Source organism: Cygnus olor, chromosome Z, assembly GCF_009769625.2.
Source record: "Cygnus olor isolate bCygOlo1 chromosome Z, bCygOlo1.pri.v2, whole genome shotgun sequence".
Taxonomy (NCBI): Eukaryota; Metazoa; Chordata; class Aves; order Anseriformes; family Anatidae; genus Cygnus; species Cygnus olor.
The window spans coordinates 45,337,678-45,361,406 of NC_049198.1; the positions used below are offsets into that span (position 1 = coordinate 45,337,678).

General features: G+C 44.8%; 1 protein-coding gene and 1 long non-coding RNA gene across 6 annotated transcripts in view; one reads left to right on the top strand and one right to left on the bottom strand.

The window, feature by feature from the left end:
• Positions 1–1,649: 1,649 nt before the first annotated feature.
• On the bottom strand, positions 1,650–19,423 carry LOC121061501. The gene is made up of 2 exons (XR_005815129.1): positions 19,118–19,423; positions 1,650–2,743 (listed from the first exon to the last, which is right to left on the bottom strand). It is a non-coding gene; the product is annotated as an uncharacterized LOC121061501 (long non-coding RNA).
• SPIN1 (spindlin 1) overlaps positions 16,774–23,729 on the top strand; it is a 61,877-nt gene continuing 54,921 nt past the window's right edge. The window contains exon 1 of one of the 5 annotated variants that reach the window (XM_040540410.1): positions 16,774–16,792. The gene's annotated coding sequence lies outside the window, so the exon portion shown is untranslated. Of the gene's footprint in view, positions 16,793–19,496; positions 19,853–20,154; positions 20,766–23,729 lie in introns of those variants that run through there. The other 4 variants (XM_040540405.1, XM_040540403.1, XM_040540408.1 and 1 more) reach the window with 4 other exon arrangements.

Here is a 23,729-nt window from a genome sequence, read left to right on the forward strand (position 1 = left end):
ACATCTCTTCTGGTACTTTTGATTCCCTTGGATCCTCCACACTCAGACCGTCTTGTTAAAAACAACCTAAACCTTTCTAATACACTACCTCCATCTAGACAGTCATTTGTCAAGAGTTTAAAGCCGGTGGTGCTGCCCCCAAACTTCTCCTGTATGTACATATGTCTGCCTGTGTGTAACCTACAATTTTCCTAATACTACTCAAGCACCTGTGTCAATACAGTGCAGGAGGCGGTGAGATGAAGAGAACAAGCTGCAAAGAGGGAGGTAGGAATAGCTTACTGTCCTGACAGTGAGGAAAATGCAGCCACAACCTAAATCCTTGTTTCACATCTCTAAGTACGCTGACTGCTTTCTCCTTACACTCAGGGTGCAAGCTGATGTTGCTAATTGGCCAGTCCACGTTACTTGTTTCCTCTGATTCATTAGTAGCCTGAAAACATTAAAATAAAATAAAATAAAATAAAAATAAAATATTTATTTTCCACTGACCTGATGGAGAAAATATCTTTGAATTCTCTGGAACCACAGACAGGAAACTTCAAGGATCATATTCCTCACTCATGCTACAATATAAAACTACATCTACAACTACAACTAAAACCGAAGATATTCATGGAATTGTAGAATCATAGAATGGTTTGGGTTGGAAGGGACCTTAAGGATCATCTAATTCCAACCCCCTGCCATGGGCAGGGACACCTCCCACTACACCAGATTGAACAAAGCCCCACCCAGCCTGGCCTTGAACACCTCCAGGAATGGGGCATCCACAGCTTCTCTGGGAAACCTGTGCCAGTGCCTCACCATCCTCTGAGTAAAGAACTTCTTCCTAACGTCTAATCTAAATCTACACGCTTTTAGTTTAAAACCATTACCCCTTGTCCTCTCAACACACTCCCTGACAAAGAGTCCGTCTCCTGCTCTTTTGCAGGCTCCCTTTACGTACTGGAGGGCCACTGTAAGGTCTCCCTGGAGCTTTCTCTTCTCGAGGCTTAACAAACTCAGCTCCCACAGTCTGTCTTCATAGGAGAAGTGCTCCAGCAGCTCTTTGATCATCCATGTGGCCCCACTCTGGACTCATTCTATGTTCTTCTTGTGCTGGAAGCCCCAGAGCTGAACATAGTACTCCAGGTGGGGTCTGACAAGAGCAGAGTAGAGGGGGAGAATCACCTCCCTCGACCTGCTGGCCACATTTCTTTTGGTGCAGCCCAGGACATGATTGGCTTTCTGGGCTGCAAGCGCACATTGCCAGCTCATTGTGAGATTCTCATCAAGCAACACCCACAGGTTATTCTTATCAGAGCTCCTCTCACTCTGTTCTCTGCTCCTCCTGCATTAGTGCCTGGGATTGACTTAGCCCAGATGCAGCACCTTGCACTTGGCATTGCTGAACCTCATGAAGTTTGCACAGGCTCACCTGTCAAGCCTGCCAAGGTTCCCTTAGATGCCATCTGTTCCCTCCAGCGTGTTGCCTGCACAACGCAGCTCAGTGTCGTTGGCAAACTTGCTGAGGTTGCACTCAATCTCCTTGTCCATGTCACCGACAAAGATGTTAAGCAGCGCCAGACCCAATACTGACCCCTGAGGAACACCACATGTTGCTGAACTTTACTTTGGACATTGAACCATTGTCTGCAACTCTTTGAGTGCAACTGATAGCAGTAGATATTTAATTCTGTTTTGTACGAAAGAGATAAAAATACATATTTTAAGGGAAGGGCAAGATGACCCAGGCCTTGGCAATGTGTAAAGGATGATTAAGTGAGGAACTGCTAATCAGGAAGACCATTATGTTGACATTCTTGAGGGAGACATCCTGACTATGCCTTTGAACAGTCACCAAACAACATAACATGAATAGTTGGCTGAAAAACAAAGATTAGAAGTATCTTACTGTAAATTACCTGTGAACTACTCTCATCTTATAGTAGAATTTATGCCCCTAGGCTGGGAGACCCCTTCCTAGCAAGGGACCCTTCTCTCAGGATGCACAGAATGATTCTGTCATGTCAGCAGTGTGCGAATTATGTAACCAACTGGAGGCTAGGGGTTCATACAAACATGTATTTGTAGTGAAAAGGTACTGTATAAAGAATGGCATCGAAAGTCCGAATGTGTAGCAACTTTGTGGGAAACCACCTGGTACCCAGTCTTGCACAATTCTGAAATAAATAATTTCTAGAGCTAGTGTGTAGATTGACTTATTGCACATCAGGCAATGAATCATAACTTTTTATCGGACAACACAGACGTCCAGCCAATTCCTTAACCTCCAAGTAGACCATCCATCAAATCCACGTCTCTCCAATTTTGAGACAAGGATATCATGGGGGACAATGTCAAATGCTTGACACAAGTCCAGGTAGATTATGTCAGTTGCTCTTCCCTTATCCACTAACTCTGTAATTCCATCTTGGAAGGTCACCATAGATTTGTCAGGCATGATCTGCCCTTAGCAAAGCCATGTTGGCTGTCCCCAGTCACCTCATTTTCCATGTGAATTAGCATAGTTTCCAGGAGGATCTGCTCCATGATCTTACCAGGCACAGAGCTGAGACTGACTGGCCTGTAGTTCCATGGGTCTTCCTTCTTTCCCTTTTTAAAACTGGGGGTCATGTTTCCCTCTTCCACTCAGTGGGAACTTCACCGGACTGCCACAACTTCATAAATGTGATGGACAGTAGCTTAGCAACTTCATCCGCCAGTTCTCTCAGGACCTTCAGATGCATCTTATCAGGTCCTGTTGTGGAAATAAAAATGTTGTTTTTCACCAGAATTGATAACATAAGCAAAGGAAGTACCAGACATCCTGCTTCTTGGGAATGCCCAATGTATGGGGGGCAGGAGGGGTAAGAAAGACAAGTACTAAATTGATATTCAACAGAAGAGCATTCACTGGGTGTATGTGACCACATAAGAAAGAGTTTTTTTCTACAGATGTTACATTGTTTAGAGTTATATTGTTTAGAGGGCATTGAGATATGCTTGCAGTGATAAGAAAACTTAACAGACAAACTTGTAAAATGCAGACAACCAGACTCCTTAGTGCAAATTAGGTGAAATTCATGGTATCAAGTCAAGACAGGTAAGGGAAGAAACATTACCACCTCAAAGAGTAAAAAAAGTCAAAAGAAACTTGAAAAATAACAGGCTGGCAACTGAAAGACATGTATTATCTGTGAAGCATCGGATAGGTTATGAACCTGGACTACCCAGTCAACGGGGAAACAGGGGAGGGCCCCAGTCCTTGAGAAATAAAGCATATAAACTGTACTATGTGACTATTAGGTGCGCTCCTGCTTGCGGGACGCCTGCCATTGCAATCATGAATTGATGCTACTTGACTGAGATCCTCTGCTGAGCCTATGTTATTGGCAACAGAGTGTTTCTCACACTATGGTGGACCTTCAGGTTCTTTAGATGGTCTTGAGCCTTCTGGGACTTGGGCCATGTGGCTGGAGCTCTTGCCAGTAAAGACTGAGGCAAAAAAGTCATTAAGTACCTCAGCATTCTCCATGTCCCAGGCAACCATGCCTCCTTTCCTTCCACAGAGGACCCACAACTTCTCTAGATTTCCTTTTATCACTGATGTACATGTAGAAACCTTTTTTTGTTGCTCTTGACATCCCTGGCCAAATTTAATTCTAGTAGGGCTTTAGCTTTCCTGATCTGATCCCTGGCTTCTCAGACAATTTCTCTGTTTTACTCCCAGGCTATCTGTCCTTGCTTTCACCCTCTGTAGGCCCCCTTTTTCTGCTTGAGCTTGTCCAGGAGCTCCTTGTTCATCCATGCAGGCCTCCTGGCATTTTTGCCTGACCTCCTCTTTGCTGGGATGCATCACTCCTGAGCTTGGAGGAGGTGATTCTTGAATATTAACCGGATGATTATTTTTTTTTCCAAGCTTGCATTCACACAATCCACTGACTCATGTAGCTGGAATCTGGCTGAACTCTCACATCCAGGTCACATCCAAAGCTGCAAGGGTTAAACAGTCAGGTTTGCCCTGCCCTGCATAAGGATGAGTCAGGCAGCAGCTGTTAGCAATACAAAAGAATGGGTAAATGGCCTTGATGGCCCATCTATCTCAAACCTTCTCAACAAATTGGACAGACTTTCTGGCCAGCTCAGGGGTCACAGGACCACTGATAGGTCTGCCACGGGAATGCATGCCCATGAATTCTCCCTCCAGGCAAGAACACAGAGTCTTCTGTAGACAATGCCCAGTACCCAAAAAGAGAGAAGAAGAGCTACTGGCTCATGATAATCACAGAATCACAGAATGGCCGAGGTTGGAAGGGACCCCCAAAGATCATCTAGTCCAACCCCCCTGCCAAGCAGGATCACCTGGAGCGCATTGCACAGGATGCCATCCAGACGGATTTTGAATATCCCTAGAGAAGGAGACTCCACAACCTGTCAGGGCAACCTGTCCCAGTGCTCTGTCACCCTCACAGTAAAGAAGTGTCCCCTCGCATTCAGCCGGAACCTCCTGTGCTTCAGTTTGGGCCCATGGCCTCTCATCTTGTCTCTGGGCACAACTGAAAAGAGACCGGCTCCATCCTCGTGACACACACCCCTCAAATATTTATACACATTGATGAGGTCTCCCCTCAGTCTTCTCTTCTCCAGGCTAAACAGGCCCAGTTCTCTCAGTCTGTCCTCCTACAACTGGTCCTTCAGTCCTCTAACCATCTTCGTAGCCCTCCTCTGAACTCACTCCAGTAGCTCCATGTCCCTCTTGTACTGTGGAGCCCAGAACTGGACACAATACTCCAGGTGTGGCCTCACCAGGGCTGAGTAGAGGGGGAGGATCACCTCCCTTGACCTGCTGGCAACATTCTTCTGAATGTACCCCAGGTTACTGTTGGCCTTCTTGACCACAAGGGCACATTGATAACTCATGGTCAGCCTGCTGTCCACCAGGACTCCCAGGTCCCTCTCTGCTGAGCTGCTCTCCAGCAGGTGAGCCCCCAGTCTGTACTGGTGCTTGGGGTTATTCCTCCCCAGGTGCAGGACCCTGCACTTGCCCTTGTTGAACTTCATGAGGTTCCTCTCAGCCCATCTCTCCAGCCTGTTGAGGTCCCTCTGAATGGCAGCACAGCCCTCTGGGGTATTGGCCACTCCTCCAAGCTTTGTGTCATCAGCAAACTTGCTGAGGGTGCACTCTGTCCAGGTTGTTGATATATAAATTGAACAACACTGGACCCAGTACTGACCTCTGGGGGACACCGCTAGCTTTAGGCCTCCAATTAGATTCCGCACCACTAAGCATGATCCTGCTCTCGGTGGCTTCCCAAGGTATTGTCTCTCTGGAACCTCTCTTTTGTTGCCAGGAGAAGACCACTACAACTGCCCTGACTCAGCACAGGATTAGAAGCTATAATCTGGAATTTCCTTTCTAATTTCTCCTCCCTTTACAGGGTAAAGAAACAATAATGTACGTGTGTTGGAGTGAACACATTCCTTGCTGTTGAGTGCAAAAATTTCTCAACAAATGACTTTTTTTGATATCACATGTGGTCTAATGATTTCAAGTATTGTCCCCAAGATGATCCTAGTTGTTCTCAAACAATATTTCATGCAGGAAGCTGTCCTAAGGAGCACGGACATCATAGTTTTACTCGGCAGCCCGTAAACTGAGGGACAGGTCCTTCAGTAAAAGTGGATGGTTTGTGCAGGCTTAGCCTGGCTTTCTGTATCCTCCGGGAAAAAAATAAAAATGGAACTCTAGAACTGGTTCTTACAGAAATCACACTTAACACTTCTTATTGTTTAACCTATAGAAGCACCAAAATTCTCAACAGTGTTTGTGTAAAGGCAGTATGGAAAGTGATAAAATAGACCATGCAGCTCAAGCTAAAAAATGTTACTAACCTTTATAAGTGGGTGATTAAGTGATGGAAATGCCCGTGGAGCATCAGCTGTCCTGAAGTAGCAGATTCTATGTCTGCTGCATGTGAAACATACACTAGACATTGCAAATTGACCAAACTGAAAGGAAATAAAATTGACACTTGGGATATTTGGACTCGGTTGTATGCCTCACATCATGCATAGGACCACCTAGGAGAAAAAGATGAGGAGGTAGAGAACTTAGAAAAAGAAATTCTAAAACCAAGGAGGTTAAAATTCCAAATTAACAAAACACCATCTTAATCAGAAAAGAAAATCTTAGGGCTTCTGTACATAGGACCTTTGTTTGCAAACTAAACAATTAGAGTTAGAAGTTGAAAAAGTTCAAGGCTTAGAGAAGGGTTTAGAAAATGAGCTAGAGAAAGCTAGAACAGCAACTTAGTTCCTAGCAGAAGCAACCTAAAGCCATGTAATCAATTTATCAATGCAATCATTGCAGATCTAAGAGAAAATTTCCTTTGCATGAAGTGTTAATAGTTGTTGTGAAGGAAGAAGGAATTTCTGATATTCTTCTAAACCCTGAACTTTCTCATTCAATATTTTTTTCCAGACTTTGGCAACCTTCTCCCAAAGACACACTCCTAGAAGTTCCTTCCAGTCCTGAGCTGGGGAGACTCCACCCAGTCAGCATTATAGTGACATAAAAGGTTGAAATAATGGGAAATAGCAAAGCAAGTGTCCAATAAGAAGTATGGGAAACTATCTAATGGAAGCCCCATGAGGCTAAGTCCATTGCAGACCACTTAGGCCCTTCATATAGGAATACTCTAATTGGTGAAATCAAGCGCAGAGCATGTATCCACATTTAGGTGGAGGAGATGCAGCTTGGCTTATGGAACTCTGTCTAACACAGATGCACATATGCTTAGGGAAGACTTACGAATTTTAGCCAATCCAGATATAAACCTTAGCAGGTGGATGCAACAGGTTTTATCCCCATTATTCCCAGTGAAGAGTCATAATCCTCTCTTCTGAGAGTAACTGCACTGTTGTAGGACACTGGAATCATCAGGAGGCATAGTCAGTCACAGGTGAAAAACTGTGAGCCTGTTCAAACTGTGATTTATTCTAATCACAACCCTCACTCAGCTTCAGGGACAGGACAGAAGACTTCGTAAAACCCAAACTTCAATATTTCTTCATACAGTAGTCTAATCTTTAGCCAGAGCAGACCAACCTTTAACCAAAACCATGTGGATAATGAAAACCAAGGCCATTGAAAGGTGCAGATCAAGTCAGCCTACAGGAATCCCTTTACAAAATCTCTGGAATGCACACAAGATCTGTTCAGACATTTATTCCGAAAGGAACTGAATGATTTTGGAGAGAATATAATGATCTACTATACCCAATCTATTGATACTTTTATGGAAGCTTTCACAGAGCTGGAAAGACAAAGCAGGGACGAGAGCACCTTCCACCAGAAGACCCTACAAATCCTGACACCTTTGCCAGTGGATTCTTGAGGAAAATACTCAGTCAAAATGGCCATTAAGAACCTGGGAAAATTGGCCCAGTTTGAGACAAGGAACAAGGTAAAGGATGTTGATTCTGTGGGTCTTAGCTAACACAATTGCATGTTAACCAAAAGGACAGGACAACCCCAAAGATAAGGGAGTAAAAGACTGTATTCATAGATAATGGAACCAGAAAGAACTGGCTTGACTGTTGAAGTCTGTCAAAGAAAGGAAAGGTCACAGGTTTAGCAGTGAGGAAGACTTCTGGCCGTCATCAAAAGACCACCAGAGTACACCGAACAACCACCCAAGGACTCCAGTATGCATGTGAATATGGGCAGGAACCTATGTTAATGATTCTTCAGAGACATGACGAATATGCAAGAGACATATGGGAAACGCAATGAATATGTATATATTGCACTAATATAAGCACACTGCCAGTAACTCTTGGTATGTGTGTTAAGCAGAGCGATCCCCCCCACACCCAGTGCTGTAATAAAGAATACTTGCTTAGTAACTTTGGTTATTGAGTTTTCACTGTGTCAAGTTCTTAACAGACACAGGAGCATCCATGAACATTATTGCACTGTCTATGGTAAACTCAAGCCAGAAAACCTCAAGAGCAGGTCATTTTAAGTAGCTAAGATGGAGCGCAGCTGGATGCCCCGGTTTGGGAAAACATCACATTACAACCAGAGAAATTAAAGGGAATAACACACAGCACTATTAGTAAAAGCCCAAAAGGAAGAATTTGGGGTGTATCAAACTTAAAGTAAAATTATCTTACAGTGGATTTGTCAAATACTTTTTAATGGTATTTTGAGGAAGGACCCAGTCATTTCTGTTGTGCATAGCCATAATGCACTACCATTGTTGGACCCATTGCAACCACAACTGATGATGCTTAGGCAGGTAAATTCATGAAAACCTGAACACAAAACAAGACTGAGTGTGGCAGGATTAAAGCTGATACAATGACTGAAGGACCTGATCATGCAACTTGAAAAATAAATACTGAGTTGAGACTGAGGTAGTAATTAAGGTAATAGAAAATTTTGTACTTCAAGGTGTTCTCATAGAGATGCTGACAATCTGTAATGTTCCTATGCGGCCTGTGTGCAAAGGAGATCAGACTTTGAAGCTTGGTCTAAAGAGCTTTGACTGCCTGTGCACTCTGGAAACTCTTGTGGTTGCCATATAAAAGGAAGTTGTGACAGCAATTGCAGCAGGGTCTTTGTAAGTAATTATCACTGTAACAGAAACCCTTGTGCCCTTGCAGCAAGCTTTCTGTTACAAATGTGAGTTTTGCACTTCATGACTTCTATTTGCATTCACTCAAACCCCAAAGGTTACTAGCCTTCCCTCAGTATCTTCTATACACATGTAATCACATATGTCAGAAAAATTGTGATCAAAATCCAAACAGTTTGTAATGTCATATGTCAATGACATTTTAATCCACTCACCCACCAAGGAGAGAACAAAAGAACTCAGGGAAGAAGTACTTCCTGTTGCAATTAAAATATGACTTAAAAGTCTGTAGGCAAAAGGCTCAGTTAGTTCAAAACTAAGTCAAATACTTAGAGATGTTCTTGGGTGAAAAATGGTTGTTCCCTGGATGTTCAGAAGTTGGAAACACTACAAAAATCCTGCACTAACCAATACTCACTCATTAAGGTCATTTTTAGGCCTAATTACTTTTTCCCAAGACGTTACTAAGTCCTTTGAAAAAAAAAAAAAAAAGAAAAAAAAGCCAAGGCTCCATAGTGGCGACTCAAGAGAAACTGTAAAAGGATGAAAAGGATGTGGGAAAGGAACAGAGTTAAGCACTTATATATTTACAAAGAGCTACTGTATTAGCCCACCCAGACCCATCTCTCCCCTTTTACATCAGTTACCTGGTTCCTTTGAAAGCACTGGAGCCACCAATTCTCAAATTCAAACAGGCAAGTCAAGGCTTATGCATCCAGACTTTGGATGTAAATGAATAGAAGTTCAGTTCACGTGAAAAGGTTTGCCTTGCCCTAGTATGGAGTATGAAACATTGGAGTTATGTAATTGGAATGTCCAAAGTGATGATGAAAACTGTAAGTAAACTTCCTTTAAAGTAAGTAATTTCAGGTAAAAACAAGGAGAGTCTGGTTAGCAACATCAGAACTGTACAACAGACAGTAGCTTTAGTTCATCATAGTGTCAGCAAAGTCAATGCTGTAGTCAAAACTCCATCCCAGGAATCTGCAGCCCTATATGGGTTGTTAGTGGAGGGCGAACTGTACATTTTTCCCCTCCCCAAAGTAAAGAAAGTCTCTTGGCCTGCAAAATGGAGTAAATCACATGAGCAAACTGTACAAAAGGGTTTTACCATCTGGTAAAATGGAAAGGTCTTCCTTTCACAAAAATATTACACAAACAAGAATTGGAGAAGTTATATCCTAGATGGTAGAGTACCATCTGGTTTAGCATGTCCTCAGTCTGCATGAACTACTGTATTAGGTCCGGCTGAGATGGAGTTAACTTTCCCCGCAGCAGCCCATGCAGTGCTGTGCTTTGCACTTGTAACTAGAACAGCACTGTTATCACACCAGTGTTTTGTCTATTGCTGAGCAGTGCTGGCACAGAACCAAGGCTCCCTCTACAAATCCCCCAAAGCCAGTTGCTAGGGGGTGGGCAAGAGGGGACATCACCAGGGCAGCTGACCAAAGCGATATTCCATACCGTATGAGGTCACACGCAGCAATAAAAGGTAGGAAAGGGGAAAGAGGGGGGGGGGCTCTCGTTATGAAGATGTCTGTCCTCACAAAAAAATGACACATGTATTGAAGCCCTGCTTCCCAGGACATGGCCAAGCATTGCTTGTTGATGGAAAGTAGAGAATAATTATTAGTTTTTTCTTCCCTCTTTGCTTCCACATGGCCTTTTATTTTTTCCCCCTCTTCCTTTACCCTTTCACTAAATCACCTTTATCTCAACCCGTGAGCCTTTTTTTCTTTCCATCATACTTTCTTCTTCCCTCTCCTTTTGAGGAGGAGGAGTGAAAGAGTGGTTTTGGTGGAGTTTAGCTGCCCAGCAGGGTAAAACCACCATAGAGCCACAGGTAGTGCTGGAGATTTTGAGAATTTGAATTGTCAAATGTTCTTCCGGCAGTTTTTATGGACTCAGCCTAGATCAAGTTTGGCAACAGTCTAGCCTTCCTGCTCAATTAACTAGGAATCTGGAGACTTCAGATGGCAAGCCAGTAGCACAGAGCTGAATGGCAACAAATAGCTAATCTTTTCCAGATGAGAAAAGGAGTTATCAGAACCACACACACTTGTGACCATAGTGAAGAGCAAACTGAAACAGCACACTGGAAATAAGAAATAGGGTCAGTAATATGTCCAAGTAAGCTGTATACAAGTCTGAGCACAGCACAGAGCACTATCCTGCTTGCAGCTGTCACAACTTGTGTTCAGGGCAGAACTGGGAGAGTCAATTTTGGAATTTAGCATCCTCTTTGAAGGGGACCCTGAGTTTAAAGAACTGGCTGAAGAAGGAAAAGATAAATCAGATCAACTCACCACAATAAAGGAGAGAAATAATTATTACACCGCAAGAAGAGTGAATGACACTAGGTGGAGGCCTACTATAAAAACAAATGTAGACTGCTAGTATGAGAACTGACTTTCTTATCCATGGCCAATGCAGATTACACAGAAGTAAAAGCTCCAATCCAGCACCGATATATTAAATGGCCGTGGTCAGCTGATTGACTTTGTGGTACCTCTGCCAGTGACAGTTCAAAACAACATATATATTTTGGTTGTTGTAGAACCTTTAAGTAATCAATACTGCAGCCATGATCGCAAAGTTGTTCTTTAACATCTTTTTATAATCGAGTCTGCCCCATACAGTAGATTTTGATCTCCGCACCCCCTTTGCCAGAAAAGTTATGTACAAACTGTGCAAAGCCCTAGGAATAAAGCAGAGGTTCTACACTGCCAGGCACTCCACATCTTCACATTTAGGTAAACCACACAATTCAGGAAGCTTTAGAAAAACAGTGCAAAGCTAACTGCAATGCAAGAATTAGGATGAGAAACTCCCCATCATTTTCATGGAGCTGAGAGAATCTAAAGCAACTCATGGTTATAGTCCCAATTTATGACGGGGCAGCAAATGAGAATGCCTAAGTCCTCAAGGTTTGGAATAGGTCAGGATTTTGGAATAGGTTTGGAACCTGACCCAAGCACAAAGTAACTATAGAAGAGTAGGTAGAGTCATAGAAATAACCAGGGCTCACCAACACATAGGAAGACAACTAGGGAAAGCCCAAATGGATATGGATGAAAGGTTAGCATGTGACTGAAAACCAGTCATGTGGGGTGTAAATCAGGCAATAGTGTACGGGAAATAATACCCTGTGAACAAACATTCTCTGACACATAAGTGGGATGGACCAGTCTACTTTGTGGATGAGGTTAGTCCTGATGTTTATCAGGCTGAAATTTCACAGGGTAAGCGTGGCAGGCCATGGAGGAAATTATTCCATTCTTCTCAGTCGAACAAATAGAAAAGTGAACCTTCATCTGCCAAAGATAAGCACCCATAGGTGAGTTCCCTGAGCAGAGTTGATTAACATAAATTTCATCTTTGCACAGAGTGGTAATAGCTATTAGAATGTAAATAGTTTCAAACACTTCTGCTACAATTTGTCCTTTACTGGGGCATGGGGGTGTGGGTTTGGCCAAAACACCTTTCTCTAGTTCTACTCTTAACACACACACGCAAAAAAAAAAAAAAAAAAAAAAAAAAAGTGCAGTGATATTTACTCATTTTGTTGATATATACAATGAGAGTGGTAACAGCCAAAAACATCCAAACAACTGATGAAGAGCTAAGACATGTGCCTCTACCAGTTTGGAGTTGCTATACAAAGTAGTATGCTGGATTGGACTCCTCTATGCAATGGTTCGAAGGCAACAGCATGAGTGAAACAAATGAATACACCTCTCATAGTTTCCATACTCTCAGATGACCTGATAGTCCTGTGTGCCTCTGGTGATTTGCTATGCTTTTGTTATAGCACACACGCTTTCATAGATGATCAGAAAGGAATTATTTTGTCTTGTAAACCACTGTGGAATTATGCAGGGAAAATCGCAGATGTCAGCATCACCCATGATGTTTATACTGAGACCCATGAGGCAGCACCGTCACCTATTGCTTGAGCTGCAAGTTCTCCTTTTAGTTTTGCTTTTGTATCAGGGCCTAAAGTCTTAAAAGAGACAGGCTGTCTCTTAAAAGAGACGAACTGTACCTTGGTTAATCACTCTCACCTGTCTTAAAACCAACAGAGTTGTTGCAGAATGGACTCCTGTGCCTGGTACCCTCTTCTGACCTCTGGTAATATGGTTAACATAACCAACACCATTTTGTAAGGCAAACTGCCATAACATGTAAGGGGGTTGATCACAATTAACCTCCCTTTTCTCTCCCTGTTTTTGGCACTGTGATAAGAACATCAGCCTGCCAGTGATATCAAAGCCCAAGCACTGGGTCACCAGTCTGTGATGACACCCGTTATGGAACAGGGAAGTGTAACAGCATTTGAGATACAAAATCAAGAAGCAGCACATCCTAAGAGGGACTTGGACCAGAACTGCTGCTGGACAGCAAAACCGTTGTTTCCCTGGTGGTCAGGAATGCCTCCACCATTGCCATCTTCCTCCAAGGATCAGCTGAGTGACTCATGTTCTTTTAGATGAAAATTACGATTATTGTATCACGCACTGATCATTAAGAATTTGACCCAATCTTCAGAGGGTCCAGGTGACTGAAGAGTAACTCAGGTAACTCAGAATTCTAGATAAGAGAATTATGCTAGTTGCTAGCAATTCTGTATAATGGTAAGCTATGGCAATTATTAGAAATTCTGTTTAAAAATAAACTATGCTAACTCCTAGAAATCATAGATAATACTCTATGCTGATTGCTAAAATTTTAATGTAATCATAGAATCATTAAGGCTGGAAAAGACCTCCAAAATCATCTGGTCCAAACATCCCCTACCATCTATGTCTCCCTCTAAACCATGTCCCTAAGCACCACGTCCAACCTTTCCTTAAACACCTCCAGGGACGGTGACTCCACCATCTCCCTGGGCAACTTGTTCCAACACCTGACTGCTCTTTCTGAGAAGAAATGTCTCCTAATCGCCAGCCTAAACCTCCCCTGGCGCAACTTGAAGCCATTCCCTCTAGTCCTATTGCTGGTTATCTGCGAGAAGAGGCCGACCCCCAGCTCCCCACACCTTTCTTTCAGGTAGTTGTAGAGAGCAATAAGGCTCTCTACATAAATAGCCTCCTCTTCTCCAGATTAAACAACCCCGGTTCCCTCAGCTGCTCTTCATAGAACTTGTGTTCCAGGCCCTTCACCAGCTTCGTAGCCCTTCTCTGGATGTGCTCCAGGGCCTCGATGTCCTTCTTGTACTGAGGGGCCCAAAGCTGAACACAGTACTCGAGGTGTGGCTTCACCAGAGCAGAGTACAGGGGGACGATCACCTCCCTGCTCCTGCTGGCTACACTATTCCTGATGCTAGCCAGGATGCCGTTGGCCTTCTTGGCCACCTGGGCACACTGCTGGCTCATGTTCAGGGGAGCGTAGACCAACACCCCCAGATCCTTTTCCTCTGTACAGCTTTCCAGCCACTCTGCCCCAAGCCTGTAGCGTTACATGAGGTTGTTGTGACCAAAGTGCAGGACCCAGCACTCAGCCATGTTGAACCTCATCCCATTGGCCTCTGCCCATCAACCCAACCTCTCCAAGTTCCTTTGCAGGGCCTTCCTACCCTCCAGCAGATCAACACTCCCCCCTAACTTGGTGTTGTCTGCAAACTTACTGAGGGAGCATTCAATTCCCTCATCCAAATCATCAATAAAGATATTAAAGAGGATGGGCCCCAACACCGACCCCTGGGAAACGCTGCTGGTGACCAGTTGCCAGCTGGACTTCACTCCATTCACCGCTACTCTCTGCGTGTGGCCGTCCAGAGAGTTTTTAACACAGCAAAGAGTGTACCTGTAATAATGCTCTACACGTACCTGCAACCCTGTGGCTGGTCCTCACTCTACAGAGGATCCCTAAAAGAATCTGCCTGTCCCTATAACACTGGGTGACAAAGTCCTTCAACTGGGCCATTAAAGATAGAGATTTGAATAAGAAAAGTCTCACATTGGCTCATTCCACTGAATGGAACCACATCCCGTAAAGATATGTCAGTTATCTCCTTCAAACACTTTGTGAAAGTGTAAATTATCTTTAGGGAAAGTCTGAAAGGGAATTACACTTTGGCATTGGGAAGAAAAAAATCAAACTATGCATGGGCTTAATCCTTTCATCATCAATGAAATGTATCTCTAAAACAGAACAAACCAGGGCATTTAGAAACATACAAATTCAAGTTTAAAAGAGGTTTGCAGAACTTTATAGGTCCTAATGGAGCAGATTTGTTTGCTAGTGATGCTGTAAAACCAGCTAGACACCAGACAGTAGGATACTGGTAGAAGACTTCTGAAATGGGAAAATATTCTAGAAAATCATGAATTGTTTTTGCTTTCAAGTACTCAATATTTGGAAAATAATGTACATACGGCTATAGTAAGTATGCAAACTCAGAATGTATTAAAGATTATAATCATTTTCATGACTGGAACAGCTAGAATAGGTCAAATATTTACAGAGGTTGTATAATTGATCAAATAACAAATAACCATGACAGATATATCTCTGAATACAGTCCATTGATAAATGCTTCTTAACATCCAGATACACAACTGATTTTTCACAATCTTAATTTCAGATGCTGACGTATTTAATGTCTATCCTGTAATCCACTTCTGTTTGCAATCAAAGTAGGACTTAGTAATGTTTTCTAGAGAGATGAACCACTATACAAACAAATAAAATCTCTAAAACTATGAATGCAGAAGGCTGTCATGAATATGAGTCCTGGTGTTGTTTGTGATCTCCAAAGGTTAGAGAAACATAATCCCTGTTTGTTGCCACACCCCACTAACTTACTTCATGTACATTTGATTTAGTAAAGAATAACTGCTCTATTGTCTAGGTAGGTAAAGTTTTGTGTGTCAGAGCTCCTGGCAATTACTGTCATTTAAATCTAGGAAAATTAAACAAATAGTTGCATTTCTCAATAGCTGTTCCTGTAATAACTCTGACATTCACATGAGATTTCCGATTTGACAACCCCATTTAAACAGTATGTCATTATTAAGCTCCAATTTCAAATTTACCAATTGTTATCCCATATTTTATTTGGTACAGGTCTCAATATAGAGAGAGGTTCTCAAAGTGAACCTTATTCACTCAGTGCATCTTACATCAAGTATTAGAGCAGTTAAAGCAATTTGAAAAACAGCACCCTTCATTTCCATAACAATATATTTCTAGCATCAATGCTAAGGTAGGCAGGGGCAAGGCATTATGAGTAGTGTTAGACTTTGCTCAATTGGTCACTCTCCCATAAGAGACGTTCTCAATCATGTTCCACCCCATAATAACAAATTCAAATACTCACAGTTCTCACAAAATTTTGGATGGTTTGTTGGACCAGATGAAAACTTGTACAGCTTGAGACACTGACTTGCCATCACTCACAGTTCTTCTTCTAGAAAAACACCCTGGAAGGTGCCCAGCAAAGACTGAGAAGACTGAGCGGGGAGCGTAATGCAGGCTCCAGGCTTGCGCTCAAGCAATCCCGTCTCACACAGTTTGAGTCTGGCTGAAGCAGAAGGTCACATCCAAAGCTGCAAGGGTTAAACAGTCAGGTTTGCCCTGCCCTGCATAAGGATGAGTCAGGCAGCAGCTGTTAGCAATACAAAAGAATGGGTAAATGGCCTTGATGGCCCATCTATCTCAAACCTTCTCAACAAATTGGACAGACTTTCTGGCCAGCTCAGGGGTCACAGGACCACTGATAGGTCTGCCACGGGAATGCATGCCCATGAATTCTCCCTCCAGGCAAGAACACAGAGTCTTCTGTAGACAATGCCCAGTACCCAAAATGAGAGAAGAAGAGCTACTGGCTCCTGATGATCCTGCTCTAGGTGGCTTCCCAAAGTAATGGCTCTCTGGAACCTCCCTTTTTTTCCCAGGAGAAGACCACTACAACTGCCCCGACTCGGTCCAGGATTAGCAGAAAATTTTTATTATTCTGTGCCTGTACTGCCTCAAGAGTTTTAAAGCTAAGGACTCACCTAATACAAGAAAATCTAAAAAGATGGTGTTTCACTTAACTATAGGGTCTATGTATAGGAAAGACAGAAGCACAGAAGCGTAAGTGGAAGCATGGAAGGAAAGCAAGAAGGTTCAAACCAGACAGCAGAGAATTGCACTCCATCCCACACAAAACTTCAAGACAGGTATGTAATTTTCCTTACCTCACTGTTCTAAGAGAATGAACCCTTTTCTTCCACACACACACTCATACTTTTTTCTAATGGTCTTGGAGAACTGTATCTTTAGTCATCTTCGCTAAAAGTTTCCTTAAGGTGTAAATGAAAAATCTCCCAGATTCTGGGGGAACCCTTTGTCAGAAGAATTCGAACCATTACAGACCATCTCTGAAGAAACTGAGAATTGTGAAATTAACATAGAGCTCTCTAAAGTTGTAATTCTTTATTCTCCTGTTTTAAGCAAAATATACATGCTTGTACACTTCTGGTCTGATATTTTATTTTCTATCTCAAAAAAAGACTACAATTGGGAATTTGGACCTTTCCCTGCACAGTTGCTACCATTGACTATACAGATCCCAAATGTGTATACTTGCTTGAACTAATTTCCAGAAATCATTTTCTATTTTTGTACATTGACTGCATGTCTCTCCTAGTCACATACCTACACCTAACAATACTTTATGGTTCTGTTGATGCATTAACCTTTCTTTGCCTTACAACATTTTAAAGGAAAAATCGTATTGTGTCTGATATGCGTGCCAAGGCCTACTCTGAAAAAAGTACCCATTGCATTTGTTGAGGCAGACCGTGCCTCAGCTGCTCACTCGCTTTCAGTGTTGGAACAATTATTTAATCTGTCAGAGAACACCATCCTACTCATCGATGTTTCCCATCCTGTTCTTTGTCAGTCTGAAGCTATGAATGGCTCATGGACTTCCACACTTGAACAATGTAGCAAACCATGAGGGACTATGACTTGATGACACCACAACTCGTTTTCATCTATCTAAACTGTTATTCTCTTTTCTGTGCTGATGACACCACACTGTGTGGTGTGGTTAACACACTGGAGTGAAGGGATAGGGACCTGGACAGGTTTGAGAGGCGGGCCTGCGCAAACCTCTTGAAGTTCAACAGGGCCAAGTGCAAGGTCCTGCATCTTGGCCAAGGCAATCCCAAGCACAAATACAGGCTGGGTGGAGAATGGATTGAAAGCAGCTCTAAGGAGAAGAAACTGAAGGTGTTGGTGGATGAGAAGCTCAACAAAAGCTGGCAATGTGCGCTTGCTGCCTAGAAAGCCAACTGTACCCTGGGTTGCATCAAAAGAAGTACGGCCAGCAGGGTGAAGGAGGTGATTCTCCCCCTCTACTCTTCTCTTGTGATACTCCACCTGGAGAACAGCACTCATCTCTGCGGCCTCCAACACAAGAACACTGAAGTATTAGAATGAGTCCAGAGGAGGGCCATGAAGGTGATCAGAAGGCTAGAGCACCTCTTTTATGAAGAGGGTCTGAGGGAATTGAGGTTGTTCAGCCTGGAGAAGAGAAGGCTCCAGGGAGATCTTCTAGCGGCCTTCCAGTACCTAAAGGGGGCCCACAGAAAAGCTGAGGAGGGACTCTTTGTCACGAAGTGTAGTGGTAGGACAAGGAATAATGGCTGTAAACTAAACGACTGTAGATTTAGATTAGACATTAGGAAGAAATTCTTCACTCAGAGGGTAGTGAGGCACTGGCATAGGTTGCCCAGAGAAGTTGTGGATGCCCCATTCCTGGAGGTGTTCAAGGCCAGGCTGGATGGGGCTTCGATCAATCTGGTCTAGTGGATGGCATCCCTGCCCATGGCAGGGGATTGGAACTGGATGATCCTTAAGGTCCCTTTCAACCTAAACCATTCTGTGATTCTGTGACAACCTCTGGTATGTCTCATTGAATTTCTTCCTTGTATTTAACTCACTCAAGACTGTGCACATTTCCTTAATTAGAAAATGGTGGCCACTGCAAGAGTTAAGAAGCTTGCTGCCCCTATTCTAGATGTCCCTGGATTTAACACTAATAGTTCAGTAGATGAGACTTTCCTGGCAATTTCTAAACATCTTTTGACTTCTCTGAGCTGCCATCTCAGGAATTGTCCTTCAATGTAATGAAAGACAGAAGTAGGGAGCACCAAATTAGGCTGGGAGTCATGAAGACTCTAAGAAAGTTGTCCCTAAGGCTCTTGCTATTGTTTGTCTGGGATTTTTGAGGTGCACCCCTGCTCCGCACACAGAGACTCTTGTTTCTTCCCTGTTACGTGGAACCAAAGGAGGACAGTCTTGAACCCTGCTGAAGGAACTGCTCCGCCATCCCACAAAGCAATGCCGCCGCTCCTCCAACATGAAGACAGCTTCACACCAAGCGCAGCCTTTCTCCTTCCGAGGTCCCCCTGCTCTCATCCTGGCACCGTCCCACCTCCCAACTCCCACAGCCAGCACCTGACAGCCGCCATCCCCTGCGCCCCGCGAGGAGCTACCTGCCCTCAGGCAGCCGTGTGCTCCCTCCGCCCGCAGCGGCACAGCCAGCCGCACTTTCACGGGTCGCAGGGACGCCGCCGGTGGCTCTGAAACCACTGGGACGGCCGGAGGGACCGAAGGGGCAGCGACGGGCGGCCGGTGACGAGCCCGCGGGGCGGCTGTCGGCTCACTGACGGGCGGTCTCCGGGCGGAGGCGCCGAGTAACGGCCGAGGACGGGGGGGAGGGGGCGATGTGCAAGCGGCCCCGCATGCGCGCTGCTCTCGTCAGCAGCGGGGCGGGGCGTGCTCCCTGCGCTCCTGTCGCAGTTGTGGCGGCGCAGTGCGCCTGCGCGGCGGCGAGGCGGGCGAGTGGGGGGGGGCGAGTGGGGGGGGGGCGGGCGGCGGCGGAGGGCGGGGCCCGGCCCTGTGTTTTGAACGGCTGGCTGCGGTTGGCTCACTATTTGGCAGGAAGGTGAGAGGGCCTCTATCCTGGCGGCTGAGCTGGCGTAGGCAGAGGGGGCTCCAAATGTGGCAGAGGCGAGCAGGAGGCGGCGGCGACGACGGCGGCGGGGGGCAAGCGAGACAAGGGGAGCGGCCGTCCCCGCTGCCGCCGCGGAGGAGCTGAGCGGCACGGCAAGGCACGGCGCGGCGAGGCGAGGCGAGGCGGGGGGGCAGCAGCAGCAGCGGCGGCGGCTGCAGCGCTGGCACCCCCGGGCCGCCCGCCTGGCACCCCCGGGCGTCCGCCCCGGCGGCAGGTGAGCGAGCGGGGAGGCGGCGGAGGGGAGGCGGGGGGTTAGCGCAGCCCGTCGCGCCGCCCTTGGCCGGGCCCGGCCCAGTACCGGGCAGGGCCGGAGGGAGTCGCTGTGCGGGGAGGGAGCCGCCGCCGCCGCTCCCGGCCCGGCCTCGCCTCCCCTCCCTCCCCTTCCCGTCCCCCGAGGCCGCCGCGATGTGTGCGCCCGCGGCGGCCCGCACCCTGCCCTCCTCCCTCCGTCCCTCCCCGCTCCGCCCCCGGCCCCACCACCACCACCGCCACCCTTCCGCGCTCCGCGGCCCCGCTCGGCGCCCGGCCCCCGTCCCCCCCCCCCCCCCCCTCAGCACACCGCCACCCCCCCCCCAGCTCCCCCCTTCCCCTCCGCCGCCGAGCCATTGCATTGCACCGCCGGGCTGGGGCCCGCCCAGGGGCCGACCGCACGGCAGCGGCCCCCGGGGTAGCGGGGGCGAGGCGCCCCGAGCGTGTGTGTGTGTGTGAGTGAGTGCGCTGCGCTGCGCCCGGGCGGTGCGGGGATCCTTTGTCTGTCGCCGCTTTCCCCTCCTCCCTCCCTCCCTCCCTGCCCTTGCTCTCCCGGTGCCTCTCGCTCTCTCCTCCCTCCCTCCCTCCTCGCCCTGCTCGCTCCCTCCCTTCCTTCCCCTCGCTCCCAGGCTCCGAGCGCTGCTGCAGCTGCAGGTTTGTAAATACTGGACCAACACACGCACACACACACACACACAACATGGCTGACGCTCGCCCTGCTCCTCCACCAGGCTCTCCGCCTTCTCCCTCTGTCTCCGCCGCTTAGCCTCATCTCCGATTAGGCTTTTGTTTCTTCCCCCTCCCCCCTCATCTCCCATCCAAAAAAAGGAGGAAAAACAATTCACCCTCCTTATTGCGCGCATGGCGGGATTTCAAGGGTAAGGATCCTCGCTTTGGGAGCTTTCTCCTTTCGTTTTGCTGTTTACCACAAAATGAAACCTAAAAATCATAAGGGGTTTGGGAGCCTGGCAAGGCCGGGGGGAGGGCAGGAGGGGAGGGGGAGAGTTGGATGAGCCCCGCTGAGAGAGGCTCGATTGGAATGTGCGTATCATTTTCTCTTTTTGGGTGGGGGGAGGCCGATGCACCAAAGTGCTGGCACAGACGAAATACTGTATTACACTTGCAGAATGATCTAGGGCCGTTTCTTTCATTTCAGGGTGTAGTTCAGTGTAAGGTATCAACTCAGCACAGTCACATTTAAAAGACCTGAACTAGTTGGGTCAGAACAGGCATTGTGCAGATTTAAAAAAAAAAAAAAAAAAAAAACGCAGCATAGGCTTTTTGTGTTCTGTTGCATTCCCTGTATCATCTTGTCAGTATCTCAAATAGCTGGCAGATCATGGGGTACAAAACTGGAATTAACGCTTGCCACGTCTTTATGTTGTTAGTTTTCTATCACAGATTAATTTGCCCTTGTGATGACAATAGCAAACTGAAGCATTTCCTTTTTGTTAAAAGGAGCACTCCTGCCTTCCAGCTTCCTTTTTTGTTCAAAACGCACGGCATCGTGACTTAACTGAGCTCCTGAGCTGAAACAAGATAGCATGCTTCTGACCTCTCCTAACGCAAGGCAAACGTTCAGTTCGATACCCCTCCCAACCTCAGTTATTCAGAGCACCCCCTTCTGGCTTCGATGGAAATTGTTTATTTTATTGCTTTCTTAACGGCCTAAAACCAAAATAAGGTAGATCGCTGGGCACGTCTGAAATGACCTACTGTGAACAGATTTATATCTAGGGTGTAACTCTAGGGGAGAATGGTGACGATGCAGAGATAGATGCCTCCTATTGCTTTCAAGATGTGTTATTGTCATTCGTAGTAAACGTTTCATTCTTTGAAGATTGAAGACAGGATTTATTCAAAGCATATGCGTGTGGATTGCCCTGGCTTCTCTTAATACCTTAGCGGTGCCCTAAAGTAACGAACGTCCTAGCTAGCTCTGTCATCTTTGTCTACTTGGCTTTGGAAGCTTCTAGTAGAGAAGCACTGGGATGGCATAGTCATACAGCTTTTAACTGATACATAAATAGTTACTTAATTCTAGCATTACAGTGTAATATCGTATATAAATACTTCTCAATTTTGTGACTCCTTTCACCTGCTTTTTCTATCCATATTAACAAGCGTTGATTAACGGGCATGAGTAGAAAATAAATTGTAGTAATGAGTTTACAACAACGTAAAACTTGAGTGGAGTCATCCAAGTTACAAGATCATTTTGGAATGTGTATCTACGTCATGGCTCCTGAGCCAACTGTAATACTCAGATGGAAAAGTCTGAGCAAAAGTCTGTAACTTGATATATCATTAGTTTCCTGCAGCAGTCAGTTACTCTTTTTTACATATAACAACCTGTTCAAGAAAACAATTTTGGTAAAGTCACTAGAATAGTTTACTAGTAGTAAATAATCTGTCGTTCATTACAATAGCCACCAAATTTTGCAGTCACCGCTCTTCTGGTAGTAGTGTGAAATGGTACCAAAAGGAAACTGAGGTATGCAGCTCTTCTATCTGAATAGACCTTTGGATACTTAAGCCTGGTCTTTAGGCTACTGAACAAAATGAACAAAGTAAAAATACACTGTCCACAACCCACCCATTTAAGGATGGATATGGACTGAAAAGAACCACTTAGTCACATTTCTTACTCTAGTATATTCTAATTTTGTTGCTGGAAATGAGTTTTATTCTGTAAAATCCAGCTATGCTTTGTTAGCCTTAATGAAGTTATATGTTGTTTATAGCATCTTTGCTCTAAGTTGGAATTGTTCGTTTGTATGATACCTGGAAGATTTTTCGTCTGTCTTGTTTGTGTTGATGAACTGGTCAGAAATCAATATTGTTGCTTTAATAAGTGTCCCATGATGAGCCAGTCTAGTTCAATAACTTGCCAAACCTTCGTGCGTTTGGTGCTTCTAAGTGAGGACACTCCAGTGTTTTTGTAACCGTGGGTAATGCTGGGCTATTTCTAGCCAAATTAAAAACTAAGTATTAGTAAAACCTTCTTTTCCAAAACTGTTCAGTTGTTCATATTGGGAAATAAGCCTTAGGAAAAAGTCAGCTAACTTTGATAGTTTGTTGGCTACTGTAGAAATGAATAGTTTTCTATTTTTTTTACAAGAAATATTTTTCAGTAAATCAAATAAGTTGTGACGCAGTTCTACACGTCTGTGAAATTACCAATTAAAATGTAAAGTCTTGAAGGTAACAAGTACTTCTAGTTGATCTCATACTTCAGTAATTCCTCTGTATTATTTTGATCCATGTGTTCTTCCATTGACTTCTTAGCCCGTGTCATCCATTGCCAAGATTCACTTTTTGACATGTTGAGATCTGTAAACATCCAGCTGATGCAATAACTGCTTTAAAGTGTTTTTCTTAATGTAACACTTTATTTGCTTAGTGTTTAGCAAATGAAGGAATCTCACTAAGTATATTTCTGAGGAAGCGAAAAGAAAAGGCCAGTTTTTGTAGACTTTAAGGCCTGTTGCTGTGAACTTCTTGTGCTTTAATTTTGTTTTTCCTTGCTTACTTCCCTCTTTTTCCCCCAGGTATTAGGTAAAACTTGACTTCCTGCTGGTAAGGCATGAGAATGTGTTTTTCTTTTTTTTTTTTTTTTTTAAATGACTCTAAAACTCATTTGATGAATTATTAAAAAATAAAAATCTTTAGAAGCTGTTAACTGAAGCTGAACCAAAGGAGAAAATTATTGTTATGGAAGAGTTATCTTTTCTAACATGATCAGATAGCTTGTTTCTCATATCCAGTGTGAGAGAATTTATATATATATAAAACTAATATATATTTATATAGTTTGTTTTTCTCGTTTTCCTTGCCTGACT